General features: G+C 40.2%; 1 long non-coding RNA gene across 1 annotated transcript; it reads right to left on the reverse strand.

Moving 5' to 3' along the window:
• Nucleotides 1-3,811: 3,811 nt before the first annotated feature.
• On the reverse strand, nucleotides 3,812-9,694 carry LOC117755895. Its single transcript, XR_004612694.1, has 3 exons — nucleotides 9,538-9,694; nucleotides 4,489-4,493; nucleotides 3,812-3,824 (listed from the first exon to the last, which is right to left on the reverse strand). It is a non-coding gene; the product is annotated as an uncharacterized LOC117755895 (long non-coding RNA).
• Between the last annotated feature and the right edge of the window lie 3,719 nt (nucleotides 9,695-13,413).

The following is a 13,413-nucleotide window of genomic DNA, read 5'->3' on the forward strand; positions in this document are numbered from 1 at the left end:
AGTTGACCAGAATGTAAAACCACACACTTGCCTTTTTTAGCAAAGATACTTGAGCGATCTAACGTGACTTCAGAAGAAAAACAAACATGGAGGAGGACCAACGTGGTCAGCTAGCCCCACTTGTTCTGTTTTCCAGCAAAATAAAAAAATATGTATGAATTCATGGCTGAGAAGGCAAAATAAGCTTTTGCATCGCGAGCTGGCGGTGAATTGGAAATGTAACAGATGGAAACATCTGGTTGGTGGATCTTACCAGTCAACTTGCTCTGATTGGCAGTTGTGTGTTGATGCTCAGTTTTATGTCAGACACTTAAGGATCACATACATAATAATACATAGATACATTTGTCAATGTATATTACACACTCTCTTTTCTCTTGAATGTTGTAAATATTGTTAGTTTGTTGATGTGCTCTGTAACACGCAACATCTACTGCACTAGTGTCAGTCCTGGGAGAGGGATCCCTCACATGCGGCTTGGAGGTGTCCATTTTCTATCCCCCGGGTTCAAAGAGGTCTTTTCTTAGTTTTTCTTCACTCTAGTTGAGGGTGAAGATCAGAAGATAATGCACTCTGTAAAGATTGTTCAAATCCAAAGAGGCAAATTGTATTTTTTGAGAATATGGGTGATACAAATAAAATTGTATTTGCCTTTGATTAGATCTCCTTCATTCTAGTCTTTAACTTGTCTCTATTTTCTGTTCTCCCGTCATCCTCCTCTCCTCCAGTATGAGACTAACCACAGCTGTTGTTTTGTCTCCTACAGTTTCTGCATAATTCATCACGTTCCTTCCCCAACAACAACTTTACGGCGCACTTTTAAAATGTATGTCCATGCAAATCCATATAACACTGAAAGTGAAAGATATCTCTATAATGAATAATGTACACACAGGCCCCTTTCAGGCCCCTTCACTACTGTATACATACATATATTACTATTTATTTAGTTGTTTTTGTCTCTTTTTATATTTTGAAGAAGTTTTCTTCCCTATTTTAACCTGTTTAAACGAAACAGAAAGCACAGGAGCAGCCTACATAATCTGTGACAAGCACGCATCCATAATTCATTTCTACAGCTGCTGTGTGTGTCTGTGCATGGACAGACACACACACAGATGTAGGTCATGTTAAAAACCAAAACATGAGAATGAAACAGGAGAAAAAGAGCAAAGAAGAAATGGACAAAGAGGACAAAGAAATACGGACAAGAGACACAACTGACAAGAGGTGCAGTTTGACAATGTGGAAAGTTTCTGGTTGAAATGAAACTTGGAGTTAATTATTTAAATTATTGATTTTGTTTCTGATATTCAGCAGACAGACGTGGGTGGAGACGCCCAGCTGTTTCTGTTTCTTACGCTGCTAAATTAGTTTGGTAGGATATTTATGAAATAATTCTTAACTTAGAGAATTTGGGGTAAAAAACAAACAGAAAAAGTTGTTTAGGGTTTTAAACTATATTGAATCTCATCTGTTTTTCAATTTAAATGTCTAAATATAAATCATTGTAAAATGTGTTATTTACGTGGAGTGAGTATTGTACTGTAATTGGTTGCGTAAAAGGTTTCCATAATATATTTTTGAAGCAGTAGTTTGTAGTAGTTTGTGTTGTATTGTACTATACTGAAAACGATTTAACTATTTTTGTTCATTTTTTCACAGTGTAGATGATACATTGTCAAATTTGTTCCTTTTGAGTCACTTTTAATCTTCAACAAATTTTTACTTGACCAGAAGAAATAAAATAACATCTGAAATTTAGGTCAAATATCCCTCATTATGGGACAGAAGCACCAGGAAAGACAAAAATATTGCCATAAAAATATTTTCGGGAGGAGCAAGGGTACCATATTGTCCAACATTTTCAAAATATCATAAACATATTTTGTTTCTGAAATAAACCTTGCTATGATATTTGAACTGTCAACACAGATCGCATCATTAAATTAAATTAAAATGACCAATAAGGTTATTTACAGATAAATGACCTACTGTACCATTAAATGTCAACACTGCACATAGGTTTGTGGCCCCTCGATATGGGAGGAAGTGCCAGATGTTATCAGAGCTGATGCTGTGTGTTTCGAAGGACTTCGGGGGCCCTTCATTGAACCAAAGAGCTAGTGGCGGTTTTACGTAATTGTCATTACATAATCAGTCGTTCTTGGGGGCCTACTCTCAGCCCGGGACCCCAGGAAATTGCTTGATTGGAGTACCCTGTTGCAACTTCCATGCTGGGACATCCCTCTCCATGTTTTAGATCCTCTTGAAGGCTCATCTGAGAGCACCCCCTCTTCCGACACCTCTAACATCTTATTTTGCCTTACTAGCTTATTTTAGGTGCACTTCTTTACCTGACCTCCTGCAGCAGCACCTCTTCAGACAGAGCAGTCGCACTTCACATTTACACGGCATGAAGTTGGTGAAGCTCACACCACAGTGGATGGTACAGTGTTAAAAGCTGCATGCTAGAGGTAACAATACGATATTATTTGTAAGTGTTTGCAATAAGTACACACGATTACTAAAGTCTATAATAACTGAGATCAGATGGTATCTCAGATGGCAACAAGTGAAGATGGTTTAACATATAGGTTTGTGTCAGTTTCAATGAGCCTCCGCTACCATTGCCATAGAAAAGAGGCTTGTTGGAGAAACAAATCAGTGGTGAGTTATTAAGCAATCATTATCATAATTGGATTCAACTCAAACCAAAAATGGAAACATTTCATGAGCAGATTGTAAAATCATCATCATAATTACCACTGCAGGCGATCAGGTGTTTCTAGCTGAAATGCACCTTTGGAGTATTGGTTAAATCTTCTCATTGACCAGATTTAGCTCTTCTGCATGATGAGTAAATGTAAATTAATGTACCTGCTGTATTATACCCCCCCCTCCCCTTTTTCAACACGTGTTCACAACAAAATAAGATGTGAAATATTAAGTGATTATAAGTTGCCTTGTTATGATATTGAAATATTCCAAGAACATATTCAAAATGAGCTTTCTCTGCCAAAATCTCTGCCACAAATGAGGGCAACCATTTAGGACGTTGCAGTAAAAAGGCCTGCTCCAGTCCGCAGGGTCAGATTGTACACAGCAGGTTTTAAGGAAAGTATCGATCACATTGATGATGAGAAGTCTCAGAAACATGTCACGAACAGGATACCCCTGGTGTTATAGGGTCGAGAGCTTCCTTGAAATAAGAGCAGTCGGAGTCAGGAGCCGTATGGTGGTAAATAAGCGGTCATAAGAAAGCAGTGTGACTTTTGGCTTTTTTTAAATGTCACAGACTATTGGTTTGTTAAGTCTTGATGCTGCCATCATTGTGAAGTGTTTTCCACACCTTTATCTCAAGATCAACCTTGAAAGAGCAGTTTCTTAGCAACAGCTCCAGGACGGGCATTTACAGGCAACAGATGAGGCTGAACCCTTTTCTGTGGCTCTGCACTTCACACATCAACCTGTTGAAAGTGATCACTTCACATTATCACACAGCGGATTTATTTCAACACAAAAACCTTGTCTGCAGTGCAGCACCGCACGCAAGTTTGTGTCTGTTTTCTTTTGTCGGTTAGCTCTCCCTGTGATATGCACACACACACACACACACACACACACACACACACACACACACACAGGGGGAAGCGTTTGGCACTTGCAGGCCTTGTGAGGCGAACAGCCTGATCCAGGTCCCTGAGCACTCATTAAACCCCAGCTCGACCTCTCAAACACAAGCTATCGATCCGTTAGGCAAATCCCTCTCTCTCCATCCGTCACTCTCTCAAACATTACCTTCTCCACACCTGTCTCTCAAACTATTTTTTCTACGAATGAGTTTCAAGGTCATATGAACACACATGTTGCACTGTGAAGCCCTGCTCTACCCCTTCATTATTCCGGAGAATATCTAATATCCAAAATTTCAATGAAATTATTTGCAAAGACACCATAAATACTTGTTTCAGTCCTGATTGGAAATTTGTTAATGTCAAATCTCTCACCATACAAACAATTTGAAGAACAATATGGATATTTCTCCAAATATCTCGTCCCAAAAAATGTTATCCTTTCAAGAGCAAACTGGACCAAACTTTAAAGACCATGTCAATCAAAATCATTCAATGTCATTTGTGTCTTAACATGCTATATCCTACATGTCAGAAAGTGATTCCTGAAAACATGTGAAAGGAATGGGAACTATGTTGTACTGAATTGTGAAGTTTGACCGTTATACAGCATTCCTTAGTTCCTGATTTTTTTCCCGATTGAAGGTGACTAGCGGTGGAGCTAGCGCCACACACTAGTGCCTTCACAGAAGAACACATGTAGGTGATGAGTTCAAGTACGTCGGGACAGAAGGAAGCTGTGACCAGACGACGCTGCAATCAAACACAACACTGATTATTATTTATGATAAAGGTGTAATTAATTCAAAATATGTCAAAAAAAACATCAAAGCTAGTGTTTTGGTTTTTCGACAGCACCTAAAGGCAGCACCCGACCTGGCAGCCGCGGAAGCGAAAATCTTAACGCAAAATAGTTTAGAGCCAAATCAGAATTGGCTATGTGAAGGTGTGAAATGTCCCACAAACACAGAAGCAAGGGTGCAGGACAATATTACTCACACTGTTGTGTGAGTAACAAAGAGGCTCAACACTGTTTGGACTGATGGTTAGAAATGCTTCAGTTTGTTTGTTTATGTTTCAGATAGTGAGTAAAAGCACTATCTGGCCATTTGGAGACATTTGGAGTTTGGCCTGGAGGCTTGCAATTTCACACAGATGTGTTTTTCTACAAAATGTAGGTGTAATCTTGTGATTTTACAGCTTTTGCATTTTCAGAAACTATGATGTAACTTTTCAAATGATGTAAACACATTCTGGCCTGAAAATTCTTCTGTTACATGCCTGTTTATTTGGGTATGGCACACTGCACAAATCCCTAATTTTCATGTGAATACACCTCAAATAAATGTCTTAGGAGAGTTCTATCAAATAAACAAATGAGCAGTTTAATTAGTTTTAAGACAAAAGACAATTTAGGTAAGTCTGCCAATGAAAAACATGCACATCACATTTGCACAGACAACACAAGCTACATTAGCTCAAACTTATACCACCTGTCAGAAGAATTTTACATGACTGTGAAGACACCTACGTGGTAAATTCAAAGCTATGATGCTAGGGAGGAAACGTGGAGTTTCTGTGTTTGGATCTCCTCTAATTCAGCACGCAAGTTGTGATTGCAAAGATAATTTGAAAGCCTCACCGAAACCAACACATCATGCTGTGTTTTAGATTCGCTGTCACACTCCTGTGTTTGGTGAATCACAGTGTGATCCATTAAAGACAGGGTTGTACAAATCAAAACATCCCGTCTTCTTGAGTACGAGCTGGCAGCTAATATTACACGCTGCGTGCACCATTCCACACAATTATCCTTTTCCAGTAGAAGATATTTTGTCACAGAAGGAAAAGCAAAGGTGTAGATAATAAAAGGAATGATGGTTGAATTTCATTTAGCTGCTTTTTTTTTTACATAACATCAAAACCGACAAGCATCACCAAAACTCCTGAATCTCTTTGTCTTTGCAAGTTGACAAGTCTTCGTTGTATGGCTCAACTCTTTCTTGTCAACATATTCGTATACTTTTTGTTTTCCGTGCACGTTAGAAACGTCAACATGTCCACTCACTCGTGGTTGATCCTCCAGAGAATCTCCTGCTGTGTTCTCACATAGATTCACCCGGTCATTATCTAGAGATTATACCAGGGAGCTGGTAGGAGAAAGACTGTCTGACTTGCGATCTCACACACAGCCCCTCCAGAGAATATCAGGAGATTATCCCCAGATCAGTACATGTCTGGAAGGAACTTCATTGGTAACACCTGTCCTTTTCCTGTAGTTAAATCGGCATAGAAAAAAAGCTGGTTGTCAAGATTTGTGGTCAGTATGTAGTAAACCAGTGAGGGATCATGTCCTTGCTGCAGTGTATAAAACTTGTGAGCCATTTTGCCATTAATAAGGATTTATGTAATAGTGTTATCATTAAAATCCAAATTCCCATTAATGTCTCAAGAGTGCTTGTTGGTGAAATAATTAAATTGAGCTTCTTTTTACGAGCTTTGATCACTTTGTTATGTACTTATGTCCGACTGAAGGCCAGACGTCAGCCTAGAGATTTTGTATTTATAAATGGGCAAAATCCCGCAGCCATTAAGAGGATTTTGAATTTCATATTTATTTAATCATTGTTTATTTTTAAACTCATTATTTTTTTTGACTTTGGCCTTCAAGTACTGCCTCGTCTAACTCTATGTTTCCTCTCATACTGTAAGGAGGCTGGTTTAAATGAATGAAGTCCCATAAGACTCGTGCTCAAACACTGAACACAAGAACATGGAGAATTTTCCTGGCTAGAAAAGGAGGAGAAATTAATGATACAACATGAATCAACATACAAGTGGTTTCCTGATGACAATTCAGCGGTGTGTTCCTCAGAGATTCAATGGAAGAAAATGCAAGAAAGAATAATGAGCAGTGCGAGGGCTTGGTTGTGTTAGTGCCGACTCCCAAATAGACAAGACTTTCAACCAACAGATGGTGTTGTTATTTCTTATACCATCTACCATCAACACAAGGTTACTTTTATTGTTTACCAGTGTCTGATATATTCATCTTGTGCCACTTCTCTCTGCAGTGATGGATTGGGCCTCTTTGGGAAACAATGTGTTTTGGCGAGTTGTCTTGTGTAATGATGAGTATGGACAGCTTGGTGTCTGGAAAAGCCCAATCTTTCTGTATTAGCACTAAACGATCGCTTTGATGAATCTTTGTTTTCATCATATCAGCCTCAAACGAACAAAACATCTCAAGAAACTAGTGAAGTGCCCGTTGTCAACCTGCCTGTTTGGAACGGGCTGTTCTCTTGGCCTGTGTTGATGCTCCGGAGCCACTTCAGAGTTATTCCTTGCCTGCTCTACAACACACTGTTACTTTTTATTGTGTGTCTGCTGGACATTGTGTGCAAAGCTTTTTTATAAACAGTCTATGGGGCAGAGTGAAGTTAGAGAAGTGGCTCCTGTGGCTTTTACATAGGTTTGAATAATTAAATGAACTAGTGTTACTTTTTCATTCATAACATGTCGTCTTTATCAGATGTCTGTAAAGCATTCGACACAATCTTCAGACCCAGGTTTGCAACGTTTCAAAATAAAAGCTCTGTACTCCTGCTCGAAATAAAGCATTGCAACAACAAAATGAATGTTGTGCTTTTTACTTTGAAGACAACTTGCTGAAGAGACAGTAATTCTATGAATGTGTGTGTGAATGTCTGCGTCAGTTGGATATGGTGAGATAAAAAATCTCTAAACAATTTGTCGATGATTTTAACCCGAGGTTTGACCCAGTTGCCGATCACCCCTTTAATTTATCCAAGGACCTAGAAAAAGACACGCTCAACTCAGTCCACAGACTGAAGGCACATTCCTCCACTGGCTGCTAAAGGCTGTTTGTCACTTGTTTATTTTAATTTTATTATATTAATATTGAATGTATCATGTATCCAAACATACCAAATTGGACACTGCACTTCCCTGGACAACTAACAATAGACAACACGTAAACATATATATATATCTATATATATATAGATATATATATAGATATATAGATATATACACGCTTGTGGAATGAGTAGGTCGATGTGCCAGATGAGTGAAACCTAAACATGTTAAAAAAGTGAGGGGAAAGAAGCACAATGTGTTCAAGATAAATAACAACATGTTGAATTTCATTATTCTAGTTAGATGCCGTCTTGTGACAGTTGCTGTTCTGAACTTGAGCTGATACGCTCTGTTTCGCTCAGGACACTGGCGACACCAGAGACCAACAGAAGGGCAGAGAGGGAGAGCAGATGTTTGACCGCCGTCCAGTCATAAGCTGTTCACTACACTGTGAAGTTAGCATGGCACGCTATCAAAGTTTCCACGGTGTAGTCAGCCAGCTGTCCGAATCCTCCTCTCCAGCTTTGTGTCCACAGCAGCACGTCCTCAGACTCACACACATGCAAACACACGGTACACTGACACAAGCTGCCTACGGGTAACATTAAGGTGCTTGTCTCATATGTTTGCAAGTATGTAAATACATAGTGTGACTACAGTCTATACTAAAACTGAGACAAACAGAGGATTTGAGTATGTGTTGCTGATGTATGCTCTGTGCCAACTGAAGGCCTTGTAAGCTCGGCAACAAGTGAAGCTGGTTTAACATATAGGTTTGTGTCAGTGTTACATTCCCCTGAGGAATATCAATGTTTTTCTGACGCTGTTGTGTGTGTGCTGCTCCTAAGCCTCAGTGAGCTCCAGATCCTCAGCTCCGCCTCTGCAGTGGGCGGTGCCTCTGTACACCTGGAGCCCTAATCAAGCTGGAGAGTATAAAGCTTAGGAGCTGCTCTTCAGTCCCCCTCTGCCTCCTGCTCTGCTCGTGCTGCTGTTGTCGGCTGCCTTGCTAAATCAACTGCCTGTGTATAATTACTTGTTGAGCTGTTTGCCCGCTCATACTATTTAACTTTTATGTTATTCCTTAACTGCTAGTGTTAGCTCTAGGATTCTTTGTTAGACTTTTGGCCAGGAAGCTGTAGGGGAGAGTAGCCAATTTGTTTCAACACAGTTTTCTCCTGTTTAAGTGCTGTCAGGGAGGTTCAGTTTGTGTACCTTTCTTTTTGTTAGACAGAAGTATGTTTGGTTTGAGTTGTGTTTGTTATTTGGTTAGTCTCTCTCTGAAGTCGTTTTGCTTCCGTTGCTGGCAATAAACAACCTTAAATAAACTACTCGACTCCTGACATCATTTAAATCTGGTATTGCGTTACTCCCTCTACCCCTAGACCAAGTTGGGGACGTAACCGTTAGTTTCAATTATTTCAGCTTAGGTAGAGCAGGTTGTCCACTGACCAGGTCGGTGATTTGACCCCAGTCTCCCCAATTCTGTGTGCCAAAGTGTCCTTGGACAAGATACTGTAGCACTTAACACTTTTAGTTTAGTTTTTATTTAGTGGTTGTAATCCATCAGTTCCTGTCAGCTACAATAAAAACCTCAGATTTCACTGGTTCATTGAATTACTGCTCTTTAATTAACTATAATCTCTGGCACCTACCAATTCTAATAAAGACTGGATTTTTGTAAAAGAAAAAAGAGAATATAAAAATCTAATTCTCATTTACTTTCTAAAATATCCTTTGTTATTTTAAAAATTATATCTATAAAATTATATAATATAATATGGGAAGGTATTAAGAGACTATGACAAGCAATCGCCCAACCACCTGCCCCCTTGACCCCATCCCTTCTCACATTCTCCAGTCTATTGCTCCTGACTGTCTTCCCTTTCTCAACCATCTTATTAACACTTCCCTAACTCTCTTAAAGAGGCCAGAGTGAACCCTCTCCTCAAGAAACCCACCCTCAACCCGTCTGAAGAAATCAACTACGGACCTGTCTCTCTCTCTTAATTTTGTTTCCAAATACTTGAACATGCTGTCTTTTAATCAACTCTCATCCTATCTTCACCAGAACAACCTTCTTGGTCCTCACCAGTCTGGTTTCAAGGCAGGCCACTCAACTTAGACTGCCCTCCTTGCTGTCTCTGAGCAACTTCACACTGCTAGAGCAGCCTCTCTCTCCTCTGTCCATATCCTTCTAGACCTTTCTGCTGCATTTGACACAGTGAACCACCAGATCCTTATTTCCTCCCTTCAGGATCTCAGGGTCTCAGGCTCTGCTCTCTTCCTGCTCTCATCCTACCTCAACGACCACACTTACCGGGTAACTTGGAGAGGATCTGTGTCAGAACCTTGTCCTCTCACTACTGGGGTCCCTCAAGGTTCTGTCCTGGGTCCTCTCCTCTTCTCTCTGTACACCAACTCTTTCAGTCATTCACTCACATGGCTTTTCCTACCACAGCTGCGAGGATGACACCCAACTAATTCTGTCTTTTCCCCAATCTTAAAACACAGGTAGCAGCATGAATCTCTGATTGTCTGACTGACATATTTCAATGAATGTCCGTACACCACCTGAAAATAAACCTTGACCAGACCGAGCTACTTTTCTTTCCAGGGAAAGGCTCTCCCACCCATGACCTTACTATCACTATCGATAACTCTTTGGTAGCCCTAAGCCAGACTGCTAGGAACCTGGGTGTGACACTCGACAGTCAACTCTCCCTTACTGCCAACATTACTGCAACAACCCGTTCCTGTAGATTCATGCTGCACAACATCAGGAGAATATTCTGGTCCAGGCTCTGGTCATCTCACGCCTAGACTATTGCAGCTCCCTCCCGGCTGGTCTGTAATGTGGTATTACCTATGGCATTACCATAGGTAACTACAACTACTTTGTAGTTTAGCTTTTTCGAAGCTAATGTACTTACGTGATTCTTGCTGTTCTGGGTTTGTACCCTCATGGTTGATTCATTTAATTGTAAATCGCTTTGGATAAAAGTGTCACCTATATGATGTTATTGAAGAAATAGTACAAATGTTTTTCTTAGGAGTTATGGTTTCATTCACTGCTTCTTTTCTCCATTACAAGGCAGAAGGTGCTGATATTTTAACTTTCTATAAGATATCATGTATAGTTTTGCGATGTATAAATTAATAATAAAACAGACAAAGATCAATGCCTCTATGTGAACTGAAGAAGTACAATTTAGTAGAAAATCATTGTGTGCAGTAATGCAATGGATTGCGCATATATTATTTTAATTACAATAGCACTCAGTAGAGTGCATATCTCTACAATTACAACAATTACACTCAGACAGTTCCCTAAATATGCCAGATTTTTGCCCCTAAATAATAAATAATGACTATGTGATGATGCAGCTTTAAAAGCATCCATCCAGTTAGGAGTGAGCATAGGTCACAGAAAATTTGCTTGCTATAAAAAGTGGGATGATTTGGGCTGACTAACACACAGCCCTATCGAGCTGCACTGAAAAAATTAAGGGCTATCGACCCGAGCGTGCCCCGGTGAGCTTTGCTGAGCTCAATGAGGGATGTTGTAAAGGTCAGGGTGCAGCAGTTAATCTGGAGAGTGCTGAAACAGAGCCAGCAGGAAGACCAAGGAGAGTTTATACCATCTCTCTCCCCCCCTCTCGCTTTCACTCACATGCACACAATCTTGTTCCCTTCTCTCTTTACCCTGAAAGAGATGTTGCGTTGTGCACAGAGTGTTTGTGGAAAGCCAAGGCCTGATTTAATCTGTGCAGCAGAAAAAGAGCATTGTCTCATTCCCCGGCCAGGCAGTGGCTGCAGCTACATTCTGCTAAGGAGAGACGGCCAGAAAGAATGGGACAAGGAGAAATGAGGAGAGCAGGAAAGAGTGGGATTAAACTGTCACTGACACGACTAACTAGACATAGTGTGAAATGTCCATGACAGTCCACACTCCACCCACAACCTGTCCAGCCTACACCAGAAAGGAATGGGCAGAAACTTTATTGATGACTGAGGAGAAATTGAGAGGAGGAGGAGGAGGCCACATTCAAGGTCCTGAACATAATGATGACACTGACTCTGCACTTAACGGTCTTTTTAACTTTTTGTGGTCGATACATGATGTTATACTCATTCATCTTTTTATTCTTATTCATATTTCCCTCTATAACAGCAGTCACTGTGTAGATGTTATCTTAGCACCATCTTTATCGTAGGACAGAAAGATACAGGTAGGGTGGTGGTAGAGGAAGCTTTCAAAGTGACAGTTGGATAAAAGAAAACCTCCAGTTGTTCAAACCAGATACAAAGTAAATTTTACCATTGCGTTGCAAAACTCGGGTTTTGCCATATAATCATTTGTGCTCACTTGCGGTACTTGGGCGAGTAAATACAACCAGTAAATAGAGCTATTGACTGTACACCAGGAGCTGTGTCTTGAAGACTGCCATTTCCAGCACTACCTGAGGCTGACCAGTGGCCAGTTTGATGACTTACTAGTTTAGGTCAGTGCCAGGACCTGACTCTGAGTTTCATTATAACGCTGATTGGCTTCTGACATCCCAAATATTAAAATATTTCAACTTAAGTGACTAAAGTCAATGAAGTCAATTCCCCACCTATTGCATCACGTTATTCACGCCGAGTGATGCGAAGAAACCAATACTATCAAGAAAGGCAGGTATAATGTATGACATTTTTAGAAGAATAAGTTTGAATCGAAATATGTTGTCATTATAACTGCATATAATAATTAAGTGATAAAAAAAATAGTTTTGAATGGGTACAAAGTGCCAGGAATAAACGTTTGAGAATATGTTTCACTACAGATATAGCCACTAATTGCAATTGTAAACTTGTGACCTGCTAAAGGCTACTGATGTTTGTTGTTAGAACTCCCAACAGATTGATATTCTTCAAGTACGCTATCTAAAATTAAATGTTAGGTTTTATTGAAGCTGCTTGAAATAAAATTCTCTATCACATTACAAGTCCATAGACTCTAAGGTGTCCAGGAAAAAAATGGAGGTCAGAGGAGGGAAGGGGTGAGATTAGCTGGGTCAGAGCAAGACAGACAGAAACCGAAGAACAGGAAGACAGAGAGTGCAACAGTGCCAGGGAATAAAAGTAAAAGAGTGGACAGAGAGATGATTTATAAGGTTTTCTGGATGTTTTTTCTCTTTGTTGTGGAAGCAGAAAGTGAGAAACAGAATAACACGGTCAGGAAGCTAATATAAGTGACAGTATTTTTGCTCCATGGACCTCAACCCTGTCCAGTCTGTGCCTAGAAGGGGGAAATTAACTATCTGTCTGTTCCTTTAGTGACTCGTCGTTTCCTGATGCCTCCCAGGGCCTGCTAGGAATCTTAACTAGAGCCAGGCCACAGAGTGACAAAGGCAAACACAGAGGAGGGAGGAAGAAAAGAGCGGAACCTGATTCACTCCCAATCAAATCAAAATTGAACTGTTCAATCTGATTGCTGGTTCATGCCAAAGATGTGTCAATACAGCCAAGGGGAAGAAATGCACCTAATTAAGAAACTACAGTTACGGCTTGTAGGACTGTGCACTGAACTCGTACTTTTAAAAGGGATAGTTCACCCTAAAAATGAAAATTCACACATTATCTACTAACCACTATGCCGATAATAGGGTTGGGTCAAGTGTTTCAGTCCACAAAACACTTTTGGAGTTTCAGGCGTAAACAGTGTTGCAGCCAAATCCAATACAATTGGAGTAAATGGTGACTGATTCTTCAAACCTAATGATGTCATTTACACCATGTTTTTAGTCTTAATGTCCGCTGTGATCCACATGCGAACACCGCTCCAGAGGTCGACATCAGAGGACATTTAGGCCCTTAAAGACATGACTAAATGGCACCTTTTCGAGTCGAAGTTGAA

This window comes from Hippoglossus hippoglossus, chromosome 22 (genome assembly GCF_009819705.1).
Source record: "Hippoglossus hippoglossus isolate fHipHip1 chromosome 22, fHipHip1.pri, whole genome shotgun sequence".
NCBI lineage: Eukaryota > Metazoa > Chordata > Actinopteri > Pleuronectiformes > Pleuronectidae > Hippoglossus > Hippoglossus hippoglossus.